Source organism: Tachyglossus aculeatus, chromosome 1 (assembly GCF_015852505.1).
Source record: "Tachyglossus aculeatus isolate mTacAcu1 chromosome 1, mTacAcu1.pri, whole genome shotgun sequence".
Taxonomy (NCBI): domain Eukaryota; kingdom Metazoa; phylum Chordata; class Mammalia; order Monotremata; family Tachyglossidae; genus Tachyglossus; species Tachyglossus aculeatus.
Genome location: NC_052066.1, coordinates 70,169,906 through 70,182,424, shown reverse-complemented (window position 1 = coordinate 70,182,424; position 12,519 = coordinate 70,169,906). Strand labels below are relative to the sequence as shown.

General features: G+C 44.7%; 1 non-coding gene across 1 annotated transcript; it reads left to right on the top strand.

The window, feature by feature from the left end:
• Positions 1–9,955: 9,955 nt before the first annotated feature.
• Positions 9,956–10,093, top strand: LOC119937954. The gene has a single exon (XR_005454299.1). It is a non-coding gene; the product is annotated as a small nucleolar RNA SNORA7 (small nucleolar RNA).
• The last annotated feature ends 2,426 nt before the right edge of the window (positions 10,094–12,519 follow it).

Below are 12,519 nucleotides of genomic sequence, written 5' to 3'. Positions count from 1 at the left end.
GTGCAGAGCACTGTACTAAGTGCTTGGGAAGTACAAGTTGGCAACATATAGAGACAGTCCCTACCCAACAGTGGGCTCACAGTCTAGAAGGGGGAGACAGAGAACAAAACCAAACATATTAACAAAATAAAATAAATAGAATAGATATGTACAAGTAAAGTAAATAAATAAATAGAGTAATAAATATGTACAGACATATATGCATATGTACAGGTGCTGTGGGGAAGGGAAGGAGGTAAGATGGGGGGGATGGAGAGGGGGACGAAGGGGAGAGAAAGGAAGGGGCTCAGTCTGGGAAGGTCTCCTGGAGGAGGTGAGCTCTCAGTAGGGCCTTGAAGAGGGGAAGAGAGCTAGCTTGGTGGATGTTGGGAGGGAGGGCATTCCAGGCCCGGGGGAGGACGTGGGCCGGGGGTCGACGGCGGGACAGGCGAGAACGAGGCCCGGTGAGGAAATTAGCTGCAGAGGAGCGGAGGGTGCAGGCTGGGCTGGAGAAGGAGAGAAAGGAGGTGAGGTAGGAGGGGGCAAGGTGATGGAGAGCCTTATAGCCGAGGGTGAGGAGTTTCTGCCTGATGCGCAGATTGACTGGTAGCCACTGGAGATTTTTGAGGAGGGGAGTAACATGCCCAGAGCGTTTCTGGACAAAGACAATCCGGGCAGCAACATGAAGTATGGATTGAAGTGGGGAGAGACATGAGGATGGGAGATCAGAGAGAAGGCTGGTGCAGTAGTCCAGACGGGATAGGATGAGAGCTTGAACGAGCAGGGTAGCAGATTGGATGGAGAGGAAAGGGCGGAGCTTGGCAATGTTGTGGAGGTGAGCCCCCCATGGTACAACCTGATCACCTTGTAACCTCCCCAGACCTGATCACCTTGTAACCTCCCCAGCACTTAGAACAGTGCTTGGCACATAGTAAGCGCTTAATAAATGCCATCATTATTATTATTATTAAGTGCTTAGTACACGTCAAACACTGTTCTAAGCGCTGAGGTACATATAAGTTAATCGGAGTGAACAGGTTCCCTGTCCCACATGGGCTCAAACTCTTATTTCCATTTTACAGATGAGGCATCTGAGGCATGGAGAAGTTAAATGACTTGCCCAAGGTCACACAGCAGAGCTAGGATTAGAACCCAGGGCTTTTTGATTCCCAGGCCCGTGCTGTATCCACTAAGCCATGCTGCTTCTGTATTAGAGAAACTTGAGGGGATAAAAGGGTTAATGTTCATGTTGGGCTTTGATCTCCTCGTGGTAGATTATTTTGTGCTTTTTGCGAATTTTAAAGTTCCCCTTTTCCCACCACAGAAAGAATGCGACTCTGTATATATGTATATGTTTGTACATATTTATTACTCTATTTATTTTACTTGTACATATCTATTCTATTTATTTTATTTTGTTAATATGTTTGGTTTTGTTCTCTGTCTCCCCCTTCTAGACTGTGAGCCCACCGTTGGGTAGGGACCGTCTCTATATGTTGCCAACTTGGACTTCCCAAGCGCTTAGTATAGTGCTCTGCACACAGTAAGCGCTCAATAAATACGATTGATTGATTGATTGATTTCAGAACAGTGCACGACGCGGGTGTTTGCTAATCTCTCCAGCTCCTGTCCTTTATTGGTTTACGTTTTCCTTATTAATGCGTCTACCACAGACTTGTTTTTCACTTTCCAATTCCCTCTTGGTTAAAGTGAAATGGTAGAAGGATCTGTGCTTGCCCTTAAGAAATCAAGGTTCTGGATTTTAGCTTTGTAGAAAGGAGGCCTCAATTTATTCCATGCAACTCCAGCAGGCATTGATCAGTGTTAAATAATAATAATAATAACAATGGCATTTGTTAAGCGCTTACTATGTGCAGAGCACTGTTCTAAGCGCTGATAATAATAATGATGGCATTTGTTAAGCTCTTACTATGTGCCAAGCACTGTTCTAAGCACTGGGGGGATACAAGGTAATCAGGTTGTCCCATGTGGGGCTCACAGTCTTAATCCCCATTTTACAGATGAGGTAAATGAGGCACAGAGAAGTTAAGTGACTTACCCAAAGTCACACAGCTGATAAGTGGTGGAGCCGGGATTAGAACCCATGACCTCTAACTCCCAAGCCCATGCTCTTTCCACTGAGCCACACTACTTCTTGCAATGTTAAATGTTATCTGTGCTCCATCTGAAGGTGCGGATCTCACAGGAAGTTCAAATAAGGTCATGGGTTCGAATTCCGCCTCCCCCTCATGTCTGCTGTGTGACCTTGGGCAAGTCACTTCACTTCTCTCTGCCTCAGTTCCCTCATCTGTAAAATGGGGATTAAGACTGTGAGCCCCACATGGGACAACCTCATCTCCTTGTGTTCCCCCCAGCGCTTAGAACAGTGCTTTGCACATAGTAAGCGCTTAACAAATACCAACATTATTATTATTATAAGGGAGGTGTAGGGGAGGCAGAGGGGGTTGCATCCTAGTTTGAGGCATCTCTTATAGTACGGAAGAAGGGAAGTTTCAGAGGAGTAAGGCAGGATACGGAGTGAGGAATGCAAGACCATGTCTAATCCAATCCAACTCCTCCCCAGGGATCAATCAGTCAGTCATTCTGTCAATGAGAAGCAGGATGGCCTAGTAGAAAGAGTACAGGCCTGAGAATCAGAGGACCTGGGTTCTACTATTGGCTCTAATCAATCAATCAATCAATCAATCAATCGTATTTATTGAGCGCTTACGGTGTGTCCACGACTTGCCTACTGTGTGCCTCAACTTCCTCATCTCTAAAATGGGTATTTGATACCTGTTCTCCCTCTCTTTTAGGCCCTGAGCCTCACGTGGGACAAGGATTGTGTCTGACCTGATTGTCTCACATCTGCTCCAGCGCTTAGTACAGTGCTTGGCCTCTAGCAAGCACTTAACAGATGCCACAATTATTATTATTTTTATTTATTGAGTGCTTACCTCTGTGCCGAGCGTTGCAGCAAGCACTCGGGAGGGTACAATTCAGTTGGTAGAGATGACTCCTTCCCATAAGGAGCTTACAATCTAGTGGGGGAGATAGATAATAAAATAAATTATAGTTAGGGGAAAATGAGTCTGCTTATTGTTGTATTGCACTCTTCCCAGAACTTAGTACAGTACTCTGCACACAGCAAGCGCTCAATAAATGCGATTGACTGGTATGAACACCACTACTTGGGGAGCCTGGTGACTATGAAAGTGCTTAATCAGTCAATCAATCAATTGTATTTATTGAGCGCTTACTGTGTGCAGAGCCCTGTACTAAGCGCTTGGGAAGTACAAGCTGGCAACATATAGAGACAGTCCCTACCCAACAGTGGGCTCACAGTCTAGAAGGGGGAGACAGAGAACAAAACCAAACATACTAACAAAATAAAATAAATAGAATAGATAGGTACAAGTAAAATAAATAAATAAATAGAGTAATAGAAGGGTTACAGGCCCAAGTGCATAGGCGCCTCAGTCTCTATTTGTTTCTGAGTTGTACTTTCCAAGCGCTTAGTACAGTGCTCTGCACACACAGTAAGGGCTGCTCTGCACACAGTAACGGCTCAATAAATACAATTGAATGAAATATGTCTGTCTCCCCATTTCTAGACTGTGAAAAAGGATTGTCTCTGTTGCTGAATTGTACTTTCCAAGCTCTTAGTACAGTGCTCTGCACACAGTAAGCACTCAATAAATACAATTGAATTAATAATGATAATAATGGCATTTATTAAGCGCTTACTATGTGCAAAGCACTGTTATTACTTTAAAGCACTGTTATTACTATTAAAGCACTGAATTAATGAATGAAGGGAGGAGGACTAGGGTAGGGAAATGAATAGAAGATTTCTTGAAGGAGTTATGGTTTTAGTAGGGCTTTAAAAATGGGGAGAATGGTGCCCTGTTGAATAAAATGGGAAAGGAATTCCAGGCAGGAGGGGGTGTGTGACCGAAGGGTCGGCAGGGAGACAGATGAGATGGAGGCTCCTTAAGTAGGTTGGAATTAGAGGAGTGAAGTGTGGGCTGGGTTGAATTGGGAGACAAACAACGTAAACTGGGAGGGTGAGAGCTGATTGAGTGCTTTAAAACCCACAATGAGGAGTTCCTGTTTGCTGCAAAAATGGATGGGCAATCACTGGAGGTTTTTGAGGAGTGGGGAACTTGCGTAGGACAGTTTTTTAGAGAAACAATCCAGGCAGCAGATTGAACTGTGGACTGGAGCAGGGAGAGGTTGGAGGCAGGGTGGACAGTTGGGTGGACCAGCATGGCCACCTGAACATTTGCTCCAAGGGAGTCATCCAACCCTGCTGCCTGCAATGGGCCCTTCCCAGCCCAGGTTTTTTGGGCCCCTGCAAACCACTGACATCTCTAAACGACGGCACCTTGGGTCACAGTGACATGATGAGTCCATCTTGGGTTGAAAGAGTGGGCGATTGCCATGAAGTGGCAAGGATCAAGGCTGCCCTGGGGCCCCATCTCCTGCTTTCAATCAATCAATCAATCAATTGTATTTCTGTGTGCAGAGCAGAGTACTAAGCGCTTGGGAAGTACAAGTTGGCAACATATAGAGACAGTCCCTACCCAACAGTGGGCTCACAGTCTAAAAGGGGGAGACAGAGAACAAAACCAAACATACTAACAAAATAAAATAAATAGAATAGATATGTACAAGTGAAATAAATAAATAAATAGAGTAATAAATATGTACAAACATACATACATATATACAACATATATACATATATACATATGTATATGGATCCCGACGAGAGCAGGGACAAACTCCCAGATTGGGCAGAATGAGGCCAGCCAGCTGGACTGCTGCTGTTGGATCCGTTTTAGCAGCCTGGGTGTCCCGGGGCAGAAGCTGAGGTTTAAAGTCTGATGAGCAGAGAAGCCATTGGCCTTGGAAGCTGTTGGGCTTGTAAAATGGGGATTAAGATTGTGAGCCTGATGTGGAACAGGGACTGTATCCTACCTGATAGCCAGGAAGGAGGAAGGATGGAGTGCAGGGTGACGTTCTCCTTTCTTCTTTCCTTTCCTGCCTTACCGCCCCTGGTACAGCCAAGAACGATGGCAACCATGCAAGTTGTTCGGAAAGAAGTCCTGAGTGCCATGGCAATGATGATTCCCTACTCCCAGCCTCCTTCCCCTGGCTGGAGACAGCTGGAGTTATCTGTTCAAGGCCATCAGGGCATCTCAGGTCCTGAGGGCTTGGCTGGCTGGGAAAGCTAACACGTCTCCCCCTTTTAGACCGTGAGCCCACCGTTGGGTAGGGACTGTCTCTATATGTTGCCAACTTGTACTTCCCAAGCGCTTAGTACAGTGCTCTGCACACAGTAAGCGCTCAATAAATACGATTGATGATGATGATGACGAGATGGGGCATAGCAGGGCAGGAAGACTGAGCGGTGAGATGATGAAAGAGGCTCTTCAGTAGCAAGGTGGTTGAGGTAAGCCTTCCTGGAGGGGTTCAGTGGGTAATTTCCTCAAAGAGACATGGGACTTTGCAACCCAAGAATTATGAGGGCTGGTGGTTGTTGATGGCAGGAATCCACTTGTGTTTAATCCACTTGTGTTCTTGCAGTGCAGCCGTCTAGCCAGAGATTATAAAGCCTCATTTCTGAAGCTGGGAGAGTGGGCTCCCCAGGAAGAGCGCAGGGGAAACAGCATGGCCTGGCGTTAGAGAACCGGTCTGGGAGCCCGAAGAACCTGGGTTCTAATCCTGGCTCCACCTCCTCGTCTGCTGTGTGTCCTTGGCCAAGAAGTCGCTTCACTTCTCTGTGCGTCAGTTCCTGCCTCTGTTAAATGGGGATTAAGATTGTGACCCAGTGTGGGACAGGGACTGTGTCCAACCTGATTTTCCTGTATCTACCCCAGTGCCTAGTACAGTGCTTGGTACATAGTAAGCGCTTAACAAATACCACTCCAAAAATCCAAGGGAGGCATGGAAATCAGTCGCCAACTCCAAGGAAAGTTTGGTCTAGTGGATGGAGCACAGGCCTTGGAATCAGAAGAAGCAGCAGCGTGGGTCAGTGGAAAGAGCAAGAGCTTTGGAGTCAGAGGTCATGGGTTCAAATCCCGGCTCCACCAATTGTCAGCTGTGTGACTTTGGGCAAGTCACTTAACTTCTCTGGGCCTCAGTTACCTCATCTATAAAATGGGGATTGAGACTGTGAGCCTCCCGTGGGACAACCTGATCACTTTGTAACTTCCCTAGAGCTTAGTACAGTCCCCTTCTAGACTGTGAGGCCACTGTTGGGTAGGGACCGTCTCTACATGTTGCCAACTTGTACTTCCCAAGCGCTTAGTAGAGTGCTCTGCACACAGTAAGCACTCAATAAATATGATTGATTGATTGATTAATTGATCAGAAGGATCTGGATTCTAATGCCAGTCTGCCACATGTCTGTTGTGTAACCTTGCCAAATCACTTAACTTCTCTGTGCCTCAGTTACCTCATCTGTAAAATGGGGATTAAGACCGTGAACCCTGTGTGGGATAGGGACTATGTCCACGATTGTCTTGTATCTATCCCAGTACTTAGTATAGTGCCTGGCACATAGTAAGCACTTAACAAATACTATCTAGCTTGTTGGTGGTAGGATAAACTATAGCTTGTCCCTTTGATTGATTGATTGATTCATTCAATTGTATTTATTGAGAGCTTACTGTGTGCAGAGCACTGTACTAAAACTATAGATTGTCCCTTTGATTGATTGATTGATTCATTCAATTGTATTTATTGAGAGCTTACTGTGTGCAGAGCACTGTACTAAGCACTTGGAAAGTACAATTAGGCAACAGATAAAGACATTCCCTACCCAACAACAGGCTCACAGTCTAGAAGGGGGAAGACAGACAACAAAACAAAACAAGTAGACAGGGATCAAGAGCATCAAAATAAATAAATGGAATTACAGATATATACATGTCATTAATCATCATCATCATCATCAATCATATTTATTGAGCGCTTACTATGTGCAGAGCACTGTACTAAGCGCTTGGGAAGTACAAATTGGCAACATATAGAGACAGTCCTTACCCAACAGTGGGCTCACAGTCTGAAAGGGGGAGACAAAACCAAACATACCAACAAAATAAAATAAATAGAATAGATATGTACAAGTAAAATAAATAAATAAATAAATGGAGTAATAAATATGTACAAACATATATACATATATACAGGTGCTGTGGGGAAGGGAAGGAGGTAAGATGCGGGGGATGGAGATGGGGACGAGGGGGAGAGGAAGGAAGGGGCTCAGTCTGGGAAGGCCTCGGGGAGGAGGTGAGCTCTCAGTAGGGCCTTGAAGGGAGGAAGAGAGCTAGCTTGGCTCTCTAATCACCATCTAGAAGAGGGAAGACAGACAACAAAACAAAACAAGTATACAGGCATCAAGAGCATCAAAATAAATAAATGGAATTACACATATGTACATGTCATTAATAAAATAAATAGAATAATAAATATGTACATCTCTACAAAAGTGCTGTGGGTTGGAGAGGGGGGTAGAGCAGAGGGAGGGAGTAGGGGTGATGGGGAGGGGAGGAGGAGCAGAGGAAGAGGGGGGCTCAGTGTGGGAAGGCCTCCTGGAGGAGGTGAGCTCTCAGTAGGGCTTTGAAGGGAGGAAGAGAGCTAGCTTGGCGGAGGTGCGGAGGGAGGGCATTCCAGGCCAGAGGGAGGACGTGGGCCGGGGGTCGACGGCGGGACAGGCGAGAACGAGGCCCGGTGAGGAGGTGAGCGGCAGAGATGTGGAGTGACCTTCTAACTCTCCGGCCTGTGCTCAATCCACTATTCATTTATTCATGATTCAGCAGATATTGTGAATGGCTGCGTTGTCCAGGTTGTTTTCCCACAGACTCGCATGTGGTAAATTAGGATCTATGCCAGAACCTCTGGAAAGATAACATGGAATTCTTTCACACGCTAGATACTGCAACACTTCACATCACTAAACAACTAAACCCTCTTTCCCCTAATCCCTCTCCCTTCTGAGTCTTGTCTGTGCACTTTGATCTAATCCTTTGAGAAGCAGCATGGCTCGGGGGAAAGAGCACGGGCTTGGGAGTCAGAGGTCATGGGTTCAAATCCCGGCTCCTCCGCTTGTCAGCTGTGTGACTTTGGGCAAGTCACTTAACTTCTCTGGGCCTCAGTTGCCTCATCTGCAAAATGGGGATTAATCAATCAATCGTTTTTATTGAGGGCTTACTGTGTGCAGAGCACTGTACTAAGCGCTTGGGAAGTACAAGTTGGCAACATATAGAGACAGTCCCTACCCAACAGTGGGCTCACAGTCTAAAAGATTAAGATTAAGATTAAGATTGGGAGCCCCACATGGGACAACCCGATCACCTTGTATCCTCCCCAGCACTTAAAACATAGTAAGCGCTTAACAAATACCAAAATTATTATTATTAATCCCCTTTGGCACTTGGGATTCAACACCCCCTCAGTCCCACAGCATTTATGTACACAACTGTAATTTATTTATTCATAAAAATGTCTGTCTCCCTCTTGGACTGGAAACTTGTAATGGGCAGGGATCATGTCTACCAACTCCATTGTATTGTACTCTCCCAAGTGCTTAGTACAGTGCCTCCCTGAGTAAACCCACCTTTCCTTTTCTCCCACTCCTTTCTGCATCACCCTGACTTGCTCCCTTTATTCAGCCCCCCACCCCCACCCCACAGCACTTATGCACATATCTGTAATTTATGTATTTACTCATCAAGTGCTTAGTACAGTGCTCTGCACACAGTAAGCGCTCAATAAATACGATTGAGTGAATGAATGAATTTATTTATTTACGTTAATTTTATTCACGTCTCTCTCCCCCTCTATACTGTAAACTCATTGTGGGCAGGGAATGTGTCTGTTTATTGTAATATTTACTCTCTCAAGTGCTTAGTACAGTGCTTTTCACACAGTAAGAGTTCAAGAAATACAATCAAATGAATGAATGAGTGCTCTGCATTTTCAATATCATTGATTGATTGCTTAAATCTTTGTTGAAGTAATTTAAAATAAGTAAAATAAAATAAATTATGGCATTTTTAAGTACTTACTATGTGCAAAGCATTGTTCTAAGCACTGGGGGTATAGAAGGTGATCAGGTTGTCCCCCGGGGGGCTCACAGTCTTCATCCCCATTTTTACAGATGAGGTAACTGAGGCCCAGAGAAGTTAAGTGACTTGCCCAAACTCACACAGCTGATAATTGGCGGAGCTGGGATTTAAACCCATGGCCTCTGACTCCAAAGCCCAGGCTCTTTCCACCGAGCCACACTGCTTCTCTTTAAAGCATAACATCAAAACATTAACTAAATTCCCATATCTCCCCAATCAAACAGTTGCCTATTCTTCTCTGAATCCAGCAGAAATTCCTGACTATGGGCTAAAAGAGAAGCAGCGTGGCTCAGTGGAAAGAGCCCAGACTTTGGAGTCAGAGGCGATGGGTTCAAATCCCGGCTCCACCAATTGTCAGCTGTGTGACTTTGGGTAAGTCACTTAACTTCTCTGTGCCTCAGTTCCCCCATCTGTAAAATGGGAATTAGGACCGGGAGCCCCAAGTGGAACAGGGACTGTGTCCAAACTGATTAACTTGTATCTACCCCAGCACTTAGTACAGTGCTTGGCATATTGTAAGTGCTTAACATATACCATTTTTTTTTTTAAAAAACCTAACAGACAGTTCTCGATCCTCTGTCCTTGTTGGCACCTGAAGGCTCTGATTAGAAACCCCATCCAAGGGGACGACAGGGGCACTCATTCATTCAATCGTATTTATTGAGCTTACGGTGTGCAGAGCACTGTATTAAGCACTTGGGAAGTACAAATCGGCAACATATAAAGACGGTCCCTACCCAACAATGGGATCACAGTCTAGAAATCACAGCCGTCCCCCCCGACTCTGCCCCCCATGGCATTGGATTTAGACACCCAGACTTCCTTATTCTGGATATTGGACTCTCTCAGGATCCCACCTGGAGAGTTTCCAGTCCTCTACCAGTCTCGGCTAAGAGAGGGAGAGTCAAGCAGAGGCATATTCATTCCATTCCTAGCTTGGGCAGCGGCTAGCTAGTGGAAGGCAATCTGCTACAAGTCAAAACTCACCCAGGCTGGGCAGCGGCGGCACGGGAGAGAGTCGAGGGGTGGAGACTCAAGTTGATTGCGCGGAAGGCGGTCATGGTAAACCACTTCCATATTTTTACCTAGAAAACTCCCTGGATCCACAACTACAGCGACTGCAGATGGAGGTGGGCCGTTCTGGAAGAACAATGGGGAGTTTTAGACTGTGAGCCCACTGTTGGGTAGGGACTGTCTCTATATGTTGCCAATTTGTACTTCCCAAGCGCTTAGTACAGTGCTCTGCACATAGTAAGCGCTCAATAAATACGATTGATGATGATGATGATGATGATGATGGAGTCGCTGTGGGTCGGAGACGACTCAACAGCATAAGACAAGACAGCACCTGACAGTTTCCAGTCAGGATCTTCCGGCCAATTAGCTCTTTGAAGTCTTCCCAGCTCTCACCCCTTCCAAATCCCAAATCCAAATCCCAAAGTGCATGGACTGGGTTATAATAATAATAATGATGATGGCATTTATTCAGCGCTTACTATGTGCAAAGTACTGTTCTAAGCGCTGGGGAGTTTACAAGGTGATCAGGTTGTCCCACGTGGGGTTCACAGTCTTAATCCCCATTTTACAGATGAGGGAACTGAGGCACAGAGAAGTGAAGTGACTTGCCCAAAGTCACACAGCTGACAAGTGGTGGAGCCGGGATTTGAACCGATGACCTCTGACCCCAAAGCCCGGGCTCTTTCCACCGAGCCACGCTGCTTCCCCATCAATCAATCAATCAATCGTATTTATTGAGCGCTCACTGTGTGCAGAGCACTGTACTAAGCGCTTGGAAAGTACAAGTTGGCAACACATAGAGACGTGGGTTGTAGGGGGAGAAGAGAGAGGATAGGTAAGAGCCGGAGAGCTGATTTAGTATCGTAAAGCCAACGGTGAGGAGTTTCTGTTTGCCGCGGGGATGAATGTGCAACTGCTGGAGGTTCTTGAGGAGTGGGAGAACAATTCCTTAGAAAAATTTTCTGGGAAAGCACAGTGTCTTTTCCAGAGTCTGGAAAAGAGGTGCTGGAAGAAGGAGGCTGATGCAGTAGCTCAGCAGGATATGACATCTGCTCCATGTAGAGTGTTCATAGCTTTTTTTTTGAGAATGGTATTTGTTAAGGACTTTCATTCGTTCATTCAATCATATTTATTGAGCACCTACTGTATGTAGAGCTCTGTACTAAGCGCTTGGAAAATACAATTCAGCAATAAAGAGAGACAATCCCTGCCCACAACGGTCTTACAGTCTACAAGGGGGGAGACAGATATCAAAACAAGTAAACAGGCATCAATAGCATCAATATAAATCAGTAGAATTATAGATATATACACATCAAAACAAGTAACCATGCATTAATAGCATCAATATAAATGAAAATGAAAAGAATTGTAAATATATACACATATTATATATAATATAATATATATAATTATTATATATATTATATAAACATATAATATATATACTTATTATATATTATATATTATTATATACACTTATTATATAGTGCTAAGTACAGTGCTCTGCACACAGTAAGTGCTCAATAAATACAATTGATGATGATGATACTTATTATATATACTTATTATTATTTATATATAAAATATATACACTTATAATAAATATAATATAATAATATTCCTGTCAGGCTGGGTCAGTTTTACTGCTGGTTGAGGTACACTTGGCCTGTCACCCCACAAAGACATGCTCTCTGCTCACAGGCCTTGTCCTTTCTGCTCTCCCCATTGTTCTTTAGGCTTAGTGGAAAGAGCCTGGGCTTGGGAGTCAAAGGTCGTGGGTTCTAATCCCGACTTTGCCAATTGTCAGCTGTGTGATTTTGGGCAGGTCGCTTCACTTCTCTGTGCCTCAGTTACCTCATCTGTACAATGGAGATTAAGACTGTGAACCCCACATGGGACAACCTGATTTCCTCGTATCTACCCCAGCGCTTAGAACAGTCCTTGGCACATGGTAAGTGCTTAATAAATACTACTACTATTATTATTATTATTATTATTATACCTCCCTTGTGCACCCCTGCATCCATTCCCCCCACCAAATTCCAGGATCCCCCGCTCCCTCCCTCTCTGTAGCATTTCTAATTTTTTTTTAAATTGAGGTGCCACCCCTACCTCTTTCTTCCCTGGTTTCCAGGACCCCCTTCAAGGAGGAAAGGATTGGGTTTCCATGTATGTATGTATCTGTGTATTTATTAATTTATTAACAAATTATTTATTAATAAATCACTATTCTATTTATTTTGTTAATGATGTGCATCTAGCTTTACTTCTATTTATTCTGATGACTTGACACGTGTCCACATGTTTTGTTTTGTTGTCTGTCTCCTCCTTCTAGACTGTGATCCTGTTTTTGGGTAGGGACCGTCTCTATATGTTGCCGACT